The 13,439-nt window shown below is 32.1% G+C and overlaps 1 protein-coding gene and 1 long non-coding RNA gene across 3 annotated transcripts in view; one reads left to right on the top strand and one right to left on the bottom strand.

Annotated features, from left to right (window-relative positions):
- Nucleotides 1–13,439, top strand: part of LOC143225253 (nephrin-like) — a 167,225-nt gene that overhangs the window by 37,017 nt on the left and 116,769 nt on the right. The window lies entirely within an intron of this gene.
- LOC143227077 (uncharacterized) lies at nt 7,489–9,942 on the bottom strand. Its single transcript, XR_013014857.1, has 2 exons — nt 9,721–9,942; nt 7,489–8,296 (listed from the first exon to the last, which is right to left on the bottom strand). It is a non-coding gene; the product is annotated as an uncharacterized LOC143227077 (long non-coding RNA).

Below are 13,439 nucleotides of genomic sequence, written 5' to 3'. Positions count from 1 at the left end.
GCTATCTGCGCAAGCCGTCCCTAATTTAACAATGTAAGACTAGAAGGAAGACAGTTAGTCATCACCACCCACGGCCAACTCTTGGGCTACTCTTTTACCAACGAATAGTGTAATTGGCCGTCGCAATATAACGCCCCCACGGCTCAAAGGGCGATCATGTTTCGTGCGACCGGGATTTGAATCCGCGACCCTCGGATTACGAGTCGAACGCCTTAACACACTTAACCATGCCTGGCCCAGTTTTTTGCGACAAATCTTTGGCGGAAACCTCTTGTAAGATTTAGCTACGACACATTATTTAAAAACTAAAATTTACTAAATTTCAAATAAAACTGTATGGTTCAAATAAGGATAAAAATGTGAGTCAAACAATAGAATATTATAATATAATCAATCTATATTAAACTACATAAAATTATTAAATACATATACACAAAATCAATAAAGTTGTTAATTACACTGCTTATATATTTGTTTTAATTCTTTGACATCAGCAACCTTTTTGAAAGCAATGACAATTATTCATCGCATAAGAATTTATTCCAGTTATTAAAAAAGTCGGTTGATGGTCTCATTCCACATTTTAGAGTTATGAATGCTTTATGAGAATAAAAGTCAAATTAAATCCAATTGTTAATGTAAAGTAACCCAAGAATTTGCGATGAGTGCTACTAATTAGATATCTTTCGTCTAAAGTTTATCAATTTAAAAATTAGGACACAGTAAAGATAGTTCTTGCAAGGTGTAGTAAGAATATCTGAAAATAAACAAATAAGTAGTTTATTTAAAAAGATTTGTATTTTCAAGACGGCTGGTATGGGTATTAAAACTTTAATCAAAAGAAAGTACAGAATACGTTTCGACCTTCTTACATCATCTTCAGGTGAAATTACAACTAACCTTTCCCAGGCAAATGTTTTAGGGATGAGAGTCTAAACTGGTACAGGTTTGTAGAGGGCATTGCAGTTAGATGTTAGGTTCGTGCTGATGAGAAACTTACTTGACGTAAAAATGTATCTCAAGACAAATGGTGTGGGTATTAAAACTTTTATTAAAATAAAGTAGAGAACAACGTTTCGACATTCTTAGGTCATCTTCAGGTTTATATGGTTTTCCTACTTAGTATCTGGGTGTTTTTTTATAGTTATGTTGTGTTTATTTGATTTGCAGTGTTTAAAAACTTAAGATGTTTTGTGTTTGTTTTTTCGTTGTTGTTCTTGAAACTGGTTTCCATTTCTCTGCTTGTTTCTCCAATATAGAAGTCGTGGCAGTTGTTATAAATAATGTTGGTGTTGTGTTTGTCAGTGTAGTTTTTACATAGTATGGACTTTAGTTTTGTATCTGGTTTTTCAATAAATTTGGTATTTATTGAAATATTGTGTTTTGTTATAAGTTGGGAATATATAGTATATAGCAGTCTAAGGTTTTGTAGTTTGTTGTTTTTTTGGAATTTGTTGCTGTTTTTTTTTTTTTACTGTGTTGTTAATCTAGGTGTGTGTTTATAATTTTTTCAACGGTTTTTGGAGGAAATTTGTTGATGTTGATGAAGTGTTACTTTAATTTATTAATTTTATCATTAATTTTTTTCGGGTGAACATAGTGTTGTGGTTATCGTTATTATTATTTTTTAATATTTTGAGTTTTTATTTTTTTCATGTGTTGAGTCCCAGTTTTGAACTTTGTATCGGTTCTTGTGAATTTGAAGCTGAGAAATACAACTTGATTGAGTTTCTCGTGTTCACAGGTGAACTTGATGTTGGTGTATATGGAGTTAACGTGGTTGAAGAAACTAAGTGTGTGTTCTGTGGATGTGAAACTGCTCTATTGTATCGTCAATATATCTGTACCAGTACAGTGGTGGGTGTAAGGCTAAATTTATCGCTTGAGATTCATTCAACTACAGCCTCGGTAAATACATAGCGAAGGCATTTTCCACATATGTAACATCAGTCGACTCATTTTTCAAAAAGACTCTTTTAACTTTAAATCTATTCTTGATTAACTAAACCATAAAGCCTTAATAGCCAGTTTTGATGTGATCTCCCTCTTCACAGAAGTCCCAACTACCGAAGTCTGAAAGATAGCTTTAGAAGACCCCAATCTATTAATACACATCCCCAGCAACCAATTAGCAACTCTTATAGAATTCACTAACATCAAAAGTAACAGTATGTTTAATGACAAAACTATATGCAAATAAATGTCATAAGTATAGGCAATCCCGTGTCACCAGTTTTAGCCAACATTTTCATAACACAGATTGAATCTAAAGAGCCACTAGCTATAAGCGTGAAGCGAGTTCGTGGCATCATGCTTCCAATGCTGGATTTTTCGATCTCAAGTCTGGTAGGCTAACCACCAGATGTCATGGATAGCAGATTAATAGAAACTAATTAATCCTTCAGTTGATTACTAAAGAGCTATACAGATTCATATATATAAGAAAACACATGAAATTAATTTCATCAGTTGTATGAACAGAGCCTTGCGTACAGATAGCAAAACGGATTTTGTTTTATTGATGACTGCTGAATTTCTAATGATATGATAAAACTGTCATAAAACAAACACTACATGAGCATGAAAATTAGGTTTAGTTCTATCCGTTGTAATACTTAATACTTACTAAAACTAAATATTTTTATGTTACAAAAATAAACAACAGAAAAATGATAACGGACATTTTTTTCTTCTTTAAGTCATTTGTAAGTTTTGCTTAACTAGAAAACTGTTAACTGTATTATGTTACCTAATGATACGTGATAAAATTGGAACGACAAACATGATACAGTCTAATACGATACTAACAAATATTGTCAATATAAAAAGTGCAAATTAACCAATGCAACCAGTTCTTTTGTTGTTTTTGTCTTAAGCAACCAGTAACCTGAAGTTGTGGACTGCAGATTTTACAATAAAATATTTGTGAAGCCGATTTTGTTTAGTGCCCTTTCATACTTGCCACAACCTTTTATATTTAGAATCAGGATATGATTTTTTTGAGCACATCCACTATCCACTTACATAAAAAGTAGAACAAAGAGAAGATGGACTATGTATATCATTTTTTTGAATTGAAAACCCATTTATTAAAATAATAATTAAATTATGCAGCTTAAGTTATACAGTTTTTAGTTATACAGCTTTGAATGCATGTATTGCTTGCTTCAAATAGTTCTGTATAAATCACTACAACAACACCAGTTGGTTTATTTTTACTTTTGTAAAATACTCTGATGATAATTGTTCATTTCTTATATTACGTTTGGTTCTACGTATCACTGCAATAACATATGTTCGTTATGTGTACTTTGTTTAGTTCTGTAGATCTCTTAAATGATAACTCTTTGCTACCTGTACTTGATTTGGTTTTATAGATTTCAACATTTATTCGTTACCTTTACTTAGTTACTAGGTGTATTATTACAATGACCTTAGCTCGTCAGAATGTTGTGAGTTGCTTTGCTTCTGTATATCATTATAATCATTTTTGTTAATCAGAATCGTTGTCAGATTTTTTTGGTTCGGTAGTGATGATCCTCATTCGCTATCTATGTTCTATATGGTTCTGTGGATCATCAAGAGAATAACGTGTGTTTTTTTTTACCTGTAATACATACCCTCATTAGCTTGTTTCCAGTACACATCTATGGTTTTGGTAAACTTGATGCCCATTTCCAGTTCATTGCACTATTTATTCATCCTGCTATAAAGATGGGTGAATCTTCCACTTCTAAAGTTTATACAATGTTCTTTAGACCTACCTCAAAGCTGTCCTATGTCTCAGCTGTGAATTCACCAGCATTGCTCCAAATCTTCCTTGAATGGTAATATCCATTTAATTATGATGATAGTGAGTTAATCTGATAGGCAACACTCTTCTGGCTACACGCTTCTCGGATCTAGCTAATGATGTCTTCTAGGATCATTTCGTAACATTTAAGATATTGCTGGTCCTTCTTGGATTTGGGTAAGGATTTGATAAAGGTATAGTTCCATAAATCAGGTGTGTTGCCGTTTATCCAGCTACATTGATACTCCGAAATTAGCTACAAAACACTGACTCTGAATTTGTTTTAAAAGTAAATTTACTCATGCCCCAGATTTACATTTCATGTATCTGATGTTGTCCGGGGTATTTTGGCTAAGACTAAGTTAAATATGACTTCTATATCAGCATTTAGCTTTAATTTAGATAAGTATTGCTATAGTTTGAATCACTCCTGCATGTCACCAAAGTCACACTGGTAAAGTATGAATGTATCTGAGCACGAAGACATTGCCTTTATCTTTAATTGCGTAGAGTGGGGATAATTCCATGTCATGATCCGTGTTTAAGAAGATAACCATTCGTAGAAAGAACAGTCTCTATTTCACGTCTGCTCTGCCCTACCTGAGTCATATTTAGGCTGCGTGAAGTCAGTCTCGTATTATTTGCATGCTCTTCCACCAGGTGAAGTGTTATTTTTTGGGGGGAAGTCTGTTTATTTAACTTTGCTCGTAGGTGGAGAGATCCTTGAGGGTGCAAGTAATTTCATAAAGCTTCACATCGTTGTATGAGTTTCTAGAATTTATTCCATCACTTTGCCTTCCGGTCATCATAAGCATTTTATACATGTGAGGATTATTGCAGATAACATATCTACTTATAATAAGGTGTAGGTAATGAAAACAATGCCTCTACAGGTGTTTCTTCACCTTGGCACCCAGTAGTTATTGTTAATTTACAAAGTTTAGCAGTATAAGGTGATTCTATTGTAAATATATTATTAGTAAGCCTGCGTTTAGCAGCAGTATGAATATATTGCTAATATGCCTGAGTTTAGCTGTATAAAGTAAGTGATTATACTGTAAATAGTAGAATGTAATCTGTTATTATTAATGTTTTCACTTTTATCCTAGACTGAGTCGTTAAATTGATGGTTTCCTGCTGCTAGATACACAGAAAGGAGCCTCTAGTTTTCATCATGGTTACATTTCGTGCACACACAGGTGATTCGAGTTTATGTGGGTAGATCTGGGTTAAATATCTGGATGGTTTTTAAGTTGCCATATTAGCATCTTATACTGAAAGTAATCGTAATGTTCAGAGCAAATGTTGTTGTCGTGTCGAAATACAATCCCAGCCACTGGCTAAACATGTGATATGAACGTAAAGTCTGTGAGTGTTTACTTTGTTTGAAATTAAGCATAAAGCTATACCACAGTATCTAAACCCTGTTCTCAGACATACTGCTTTGCAAGTGGTGGTGCACTGAGTGTTTAGGTCCTTGAAATAATATAATGTCGTAACATTTGGAGTACTTCTGAGGAGAATAATTGCCTCTCCTGATACGAGTCTTGTAGAGTTTAGAGCTTTTTTTTTAAGCATTTCTATTTATTAGTTCTTGTTTAGGGTACTCGAGATGTACCTTATTTCATCAAGAGCACGTTTCACCGTTACGGATTCATCAGTACTCTTATAAAGCAGATAGTTATGATAAGTTAGATTAAATTATGTGTTAATATTCTATTTTATCTTAAACTAGATTAAGAATACGTTTGTGTTGTCTAGACCTATACTCGGAAGCATAATTTCTTTGGAATACACTTAGGCTTAACATTCCGTATTGATCATATTAATTTAATCTATTGTTTATAATGTTCTTCCTACGAACATTTCTAGTTTTTTATATCTTTATCAACAAGTAATGCTACTGAGTTATACCTACGATTAAACGTTTGATGGCTAGTTTAAGAACTGTTAGGGATAAGGTCCTGTACCACGGAAATTTCTCGATTGTGTAAGATCTTCTTCTTTATATCCTATTGGCCAATGTGTGCTCCCTACTCATAAATAAAATTCTGTCCTGGCATCACTTGTCTGTCTTGTTAAGACGAAAAGAACTAGAGTCTGTAACTCTAAAAATTGAGAGGTTAATGTACTGTAGAAAACAATAATATTTCTAAAACAGGACCCAGACGGGTATCTGTGAAGGCAAGGAAAATTATATTTAATGGAGGACTTCAGCAGATGAAGAAAAAGAACAGGAAAGTCAAGTTCCTCAGATGTGATGGACACTGAATATGTAAAAAATCAGGGCTACATTTAACTTCTTCCTTTTCCGAGGGTGGTCAGACTATATGGGCCCACACATTTATTCTTAATCTACTTCTCCATTACTTTGGTCTTTTACAGCCCAATCTGTGAGTAAAATGAAAAACATAAATGTCAAATCCATTTGTTTGATGTCCTTCTGGGCAAATATACACGAAAACGTTCAAATAATCGTCGGGCCAACAACAAACGTAGCAATGCAAACATTAATAAAGATTGGAGACAGCTTCAATGGGCACTTGACGAAAAAAGCTTGTAGAAATTTTGTAGGTTTACTAGATGTAATAAAGTTTCTTTCATTTTCCAATTAAGTCGTCTCCAAACTTTATTTTCTGAAAGTTGGTTCCTCCTCAAGAGATATAAAGATCAATACAAATAAAACACTCTTCATTCAAAGAAATATCAGTTGAAAATATAAAGTAATTTGTCAATAACTAATAGAATATTAATTCTCTTATAATGTGTAATGAATTTCGAAAATATACCTAAAACCCGAGCGCTTTCAAATATTTGACTATTTTTCTTGAGGAGAATAGAGGATCTTTTTTCTTCATGAGATAAGTTATCTATTTGAAAGCGCTTATCTCTGTAAAGTTTTCTGAAATAGAATATTATATATTCATTAACGAAATTTTGTTTTGTGTCTCTGTTCGTTTTCCCTGTTGATTTTAATTCAAAACACTGTAACAAGAACATGTGAAGTGAACATGAGTAGTATCTTTATTTCATCTAAAAAAATAAATGTATTTATGATTAATTTATAAATTATTCTAACCCCAAGGTAAATGAATTGGGATGTTAAAACAGATTATCTGTCCTGCTGAAATGTTCAAAACAAATGCAAACGTTCTTTACAGACTTCAGATATATAAATACTTTTACAAGTATAATGATTAACAACTAAATCATTAAGACTTATTTTTGTTTATAATATCAGAGTCGCCCAAGAAATGATGTTGGGTATTGTTTAATAGATGCCAGCTGCCTTATCTATATGTTCAGAATTAGAGACTATTAGTGCAGGCGGTCTTCGTGTAATTTTGCTCGAATATCCGAAACTAAACAAATTCATAGTGTTATGTCAAAAGCAGTTTCTAGTCAGTGTCAAGAGCAGATCAACGGTTATCTTATAGATCTGTCGGTCCCACTTTTTATTCCCTTTATGACGAAAAATTTGTCTCCACATTTTTGGATAGTGGGTCTGTTATAAGGCTGGGGGTCAAATACTCTAATTAGTTAGACATAAGCAGCCCAAGAGTTGGTGGTGGGTACCGTTGGTTATCTGCCCACATGTTACTTTATTAGTTCAAAGTTCGGGACGACCATTGCAGAAAATAGTGTGCAATTTAGCATGAATACCCTAAAACAAATAATTAAACATTTCCGGCCTCTCTGCATAAGCTTTTAATTCGCCTTCATGTTAGAGATTTACAATTAATTAACAAGTCTTTTCATATTTAGAAATAAAATAAACCTAGAAATAAAATAAACCATTTATAAACAAGTCATAATTATCTTCTGATAGCTGAGGAATAATATAAGCGATGTATAATTAAACTACGGCACTCGTCTTGTAGCTTGGAAATTATTCTGAAAAATGAACAGTATAATCTTTATTTAATTAACATTTGAATTTGTTTATAGTTTATCAAATGTTATTCACAATTTGCCATATAAGAAAGCTTGAAAATAACAACAAAACTCTCTCCCTTTATCATCGTGTTTTCTGTTCCTATTTCTTTGAATTTCTCCATTTATGTTTATACTACACAATCTTGAGAAAGTTTCCCCATGGATAAGTTATATGCTTCAGCAACGTATTATCAGTTATAAAGTAAACCTAAATTCAGGCAGAAACTTTGGAATATGATACTCCTAACCTTTAGCAAATCCATTCGTAGATCTTTACAAATCTTGATCAATTTTATTACAACATATTTACTAGTATAAATGTGATATCACATTATTAGTTTTTATAATGTATTTAACATTGTGTATAACATAAACCTTACAAAATTTACGTGTAATGACAAATATCCAACATGATAAAAATGGTTACAAATAAGCTGCTTTTTGTTTCTGTGCTGGTAATCTTCTTTGAGTCTTGATTGTACGTAGAACACTCAACAGCTTTCACGAAAGGTCCACTACTTGGAATATAAACAAGTTGCATCTTAGACGTTGCAGGAAATACCATGTCTGAAATTATGAATTAAACAGCACTGGAAATAAAACTCATTTTGATAATCAATATTTTAGTTTTTATATTATTTGTTGCATAAGAAGTTCACAAGATATCGCATAATATTCAACAACCAATGTTAAATTACCCTTTGGAACAATGCCTAATGTTTCCCACCGTGTCCAACGCTTAATCTTTGTTGTTTTACTGTATGTCATAAGCGTAGTATGATGGCCGGAGCCCGACGGAAGAGAACCTTTTGTCAAGCAACTTTAAAGTAAAAAAAAAAGTAATCACCTCACTGAACCGTAATTGCTCGTTCAACGCATGGGTGATTTGAAAGACAGAGATATAAAAAAATGACTGGTGGCAACAGCTTGAGAAAAACTACCCAACCTCAACATCAGAACTAGACTGAACAACACAAAAGTGTAGCGACAACTTTTTCATAATCAATGTCACAAGGACAACACAGATTATGGACATCAGATACAGCTAACTTGGTAGTATCCTGGCAAATTACTACTTTATAATAGCAAACAGCAACATGCATTATGAATTATGTAAAGATTTACATTATGAAATATCTGACAGTAAGTATTGTGCCATTTAATTTTTTGACTTTCACTTTTATGCCTGATATTGAGAGAATTGTTTATAGGTTCACAATATTAAATAAAACACAAGAAAGATAAGGTTTCACAATTTATTATTGACCTGAAAGTTTAAACTGGTAATTTTTAGGAAGTTTGAAAGGAAATAACTTTTACTAGTTTTAGAATACCATTCTAAACTCGCATAGCAGTGTTCTAAAAAGGGAAGTCATATCTATCCATGGTATTGAAAAATTTAGTAAATTATATTCTTATATTATACCAGAGAAATTTCATAGCATCGCATGACACTTTAAAGCTGACTTCGTGTGAGATGAATAGAAACTCGAGTGAAAAACACAAAAGTCTTCTAAAAATAGCTCACTCTCACATAGCCAAGTAGGTTACATTTTGTACAGTTTTTAATAAATAAAAAACTGTTATTTCTTTTACTTTTTTTAACAAACAAACAAGTATTAATCAAATCCAGGTGGATCAGGCCTTCGACTCGTAATCTGAGTTTGAATTCCAGTCACATCAAAAATGGTTGTCTTTTCAGCAGTTGGGGCGTTATAATGTGACGGTCAATCCTAATGCCCTTAGCGACGTAATCATATAAGTAAATATTCCATAACGATCTACTGAAAAGAAATATGTGATATCAGAAGGATCTATTGATTCGTTGGTAAAAAGAGTAGTCCAAGAGTTGGCGGTGGGTGGCGATGAGTAGCTGCCTTCTCTCTAGTCTTACACTACTAAATTAGGGACGGCTAGCGCATATAGTCCTCGTGTAGCTTTGCGTGAAATTCAAAACAAACCAAACCAATTAATCAAACCCCAATACTTACCTGTTTCCCCGATGAGACAGTGGTAAGTCTATGAATTTAAAATGCTAACCTCAATGGCTCGATTTCCCTCAGTCGACAGAGCAGATAGCCAGATGTGGCTCTGTTATAAGAACAACACACACATATACAAAACATTTATCAACCGGTTTATGCTGAAAAATATTACTTACTGACTGCAATTTTAAAAATTCCATGACTACTTAGAAACGAGCATTCATTTCACAATCTAATCGTGACTTTGATTGGAATTTTATGTTATTTTCCGTCCCATGAACTTGAAGTTTCTTGGAAATTTTGAAATTTCTGCAGCTGTCACAATATTGTGATCGATTAGTTTCTGACCGGTTATATTCAAGATAAATGAAGTAATTTCTTAGAAACCTTTTTTATACCTCACATAATGTCGGATAACTTATCAGTTGATGGTCTAAACAAGCTCTTACGTTTCTAGAACTTTGATGTTCTGCAACGGCAGGTTGTAATCTCAAGAATTAGTGTTTGAACTTATTTTTCTGCTGATGTGTAAAACAGGTGACCAAATGAGCTTTGGCGTTGTCGGAAAGCTGTCGTCGACAAAAACAGATCCATATATATATATATATTATATGTATATAAATCCATTTGTCCCAGTGACTTAAGTCAGTATAAGAAGTAAAATGTAAATGAGTTTGATTCTTATGGAAATATCGTTGTTTTTTTGTCTTTAAGTAAAGGGTTATTTAGCGATTATTTTAGAAAATCAGACCATATAGACTAGTGTTTAAATTAACTAGTTTAAATATTTTAATCATTCTAGTAATACGTTATGATGTTACGGAGAAATTGTTATTAAAAGAAATATCTGTAATGTCAAAAAAAATTTTCGTGAAATACTCATGCAGGTAAATCTTCCATAACGATCTATTGAACACAATCTGTGACAGTAGAAGGATCTTGGAGATGTCCTCATACAAGTAAATCTTCCATAACAATCTATTGCACAAAATATGTGATATGAAAAGGATCTTAGAAACGTACTTATATAAGTAAATCTTCCATAACGATCTATTGAACAAAATATGTGATATGAAAAGGATCTTAGAAACGTACTTATATAAGTAAATCTTCCATAACAATCTATTGAACAAAATATGTGATATGAAAAGGATCTTAGAAACGTACTTATATAAGTAAATCTTCCATAACAATCTATTGAACAAAATATGTGATATGAGAAAGCTCTTAGAGACGTACTCATATAAGTAAATCTTCCATAATGATCTATTGAACATTTTACCATTTTGATATAGTTGGTCATAAGCCACAAAATTCTCAGAAAAATGGATTTAGGTTAGAAAGTAATATCTCTCTGTCTAAATACAATATTTCTGACGTATGGCATACTTTGTGGAATGTTTGTACAACTTAATAAGCTAAGAAAGACGCATCATCCTCTCAACTAGATACAAAACTATTGTAACTGTACTTCAATTGTTTATTGGTATTTCTTGAAGTAGTGTAGTTGCTACAACGGTAATAGTGTTAGATCTAACACACACAAAATAAAATATTTTTAAGACGTTTAAATGTTATGTATTTCTTCTTTTCTCGCTATTGCATATGTTGTTGTCTTTCATAAATTAACTTTGATAAACCTAGAAAAATTGGTCAAATGCACCCTGCAATTTTAGAAATTATCATTGGTTTTATTATTTATAATAGCTTTAAACATTTTAAAATGATCTGATATTTATAGGGGGTTTTATATGGTTATTAAATTAATGCCAATCAGTATAACATTACAATGTATTTTTGGGGTTTCTTTTTACAATTTTTTCTCACTAGAATATTATTTTGAATTGTTAATTTAATGTATGGATTAAGGACAAACATAAATTTTCAAATCTCGCGAGATATTATTGGGATTACGGACGAAAACATGGTTATTAGTAAAGATAGTAACTGATGACTCAATGTACTTTAATCTTTCTAACTTTTTTTATGAAACGAGTGATAATATTAGATAATTGTTGATGGATTAGTTTACAAAAATCTGCACCACTAACGGGTTATATAGTTATATTTAATCAAAATTTATTAATAATTACCGAATTCACGGCTATAGGATTTATGTGTGTTTCTCATTTCAACATACAATAACAAATATGAGTTGTTGTTGTTGTTTTTGAGTAAGTACAAAGTTACACAACGGGTTGTCTGTGCTCTACCCACCACGGGTATCAAAGCCAGATTTTTAGTATCGTAAGTCCGCATACATATTGTGCCACTGGTGCAGTACAAACATAAACGTACAAAGATAATCAAATATGGAAAACAGCAAAAAAAATATATATATATTTGTTAAAGTTACTAGTTTCAGTGTGTTTCAACACATGCAGTTAAATAACGTAGATAACTGTGTATAGATTAATTAGCTGATCAAATTATTAGTAATTTTTACTTTATTATCTGTATAGTGTATGTAATTTAAAGCTGCTTGTTACCTGAATAGAAAGAGTAATTATACAACTGTGATGAAGAACAGTTTGTTTGTGTTACATAACGACGAATTTGATGCATTATTTATTTTACTATGTTCAGTAATTATTATGATAAATTATCGGATAATTCAACAAAATTGAATATATAAGATGTATAGTATTTAAATATAATTATTTATATATATATATAGATACTATACATAAAAAAGAGAGTGTATGTTTATTATAAACGTTTAATATGGTTATTTAAATATATTACACGTTAATGTAATAGCTTTTATCAGCTGTAAACTTGAGGTTATAAACAAACTAGGCTTGAATAAGTAAACTCTCTAATAAACGTGTTTCTGAAATAATTTCTTTAGAAATAAAAACAATACTAATTAATTGTGAAAGTCGCGCTTTCCATATATGCATCTGTATTTTCTAAAGTAAAACTACAATGGGCTATCTGTTGTGTCCACCGTTGGGAATCGAACCCCAGCGTTGTAAGCCCTTAAACTTACCATTATCCCACTGGGAAACATACTTTTTGTGTCTACCGGTAGATCAGTGGCAAGTCTACGAACTGAATTCCGGGTATGATTCCCATGGTGGACATAGAACAAATAACTTGTACGTTTCTGCTTAAAACACACAAACAAAAAAATTCTGTAGTAATATTAGAAATAAATGTCCAAACATCTGCTATTGTATTTCTTATATTAATGAAATTAAGAAAAATATATAATTTTGTTGATTTTCCTCAATTCAGTAGTTATGGAATTTGACCAAATGCCTTGATCTCAATAGCAATATTTCTGTAATAATTCATGAGTAAACAAAACTAATTCCATAAGACTATAAATTAATTTGCTATATCTTAGAACGTGTTTTTATATCTCTAAGAATGCAAATTCAATTTCTAACAGTTTTCAAAGTCGTTATAACTTACGATTGATACTCCTATTCGTTATTAAAGCAAAGTTCAAGAGTTTTCTCGGCTAGTGTTAACTAGCTGTCTCTCTTTTAGTCCATCACTCCAAAATTAGGGAGACCAGAGCAAGTGGTCCTCAAATAACATCCCCTGGTGGGACAACGGCAAGTCTTTGGATTAACAAAGCTAAAATAAGGTGTTCGATTCCTCTCGGAGGACACAGCAGATGGACCGATGTGACTTTCCTTCAAAAAATATCTCACACACTCCCCTCGAGTAGCTTTTCACGAAATTTAGAACAAGCTAATCAAAGCCCTTTCGAG

The sequence above is a fragment of the Tachypleus tridentatus genome, chromosome 9, assembly GCF_004210375.1.
Source record: "Tachypleus tridentatus isolate NWPU-2018 chromosome 9, ASM421037v1, whole genome shotgun sequence".
Taxonomy (NCBI): Eukaryota; Metazoa; Arthropoda; class Merostomata; order Xiphosura; family Limulidae; genus Tachypleus; species Tachypleus tridentatus.
The sequence above is the reverse complement of the archived record's forward strand: the minus strand, read 5'-3'. Positions and strand labels throughout refer to the sequence as shown.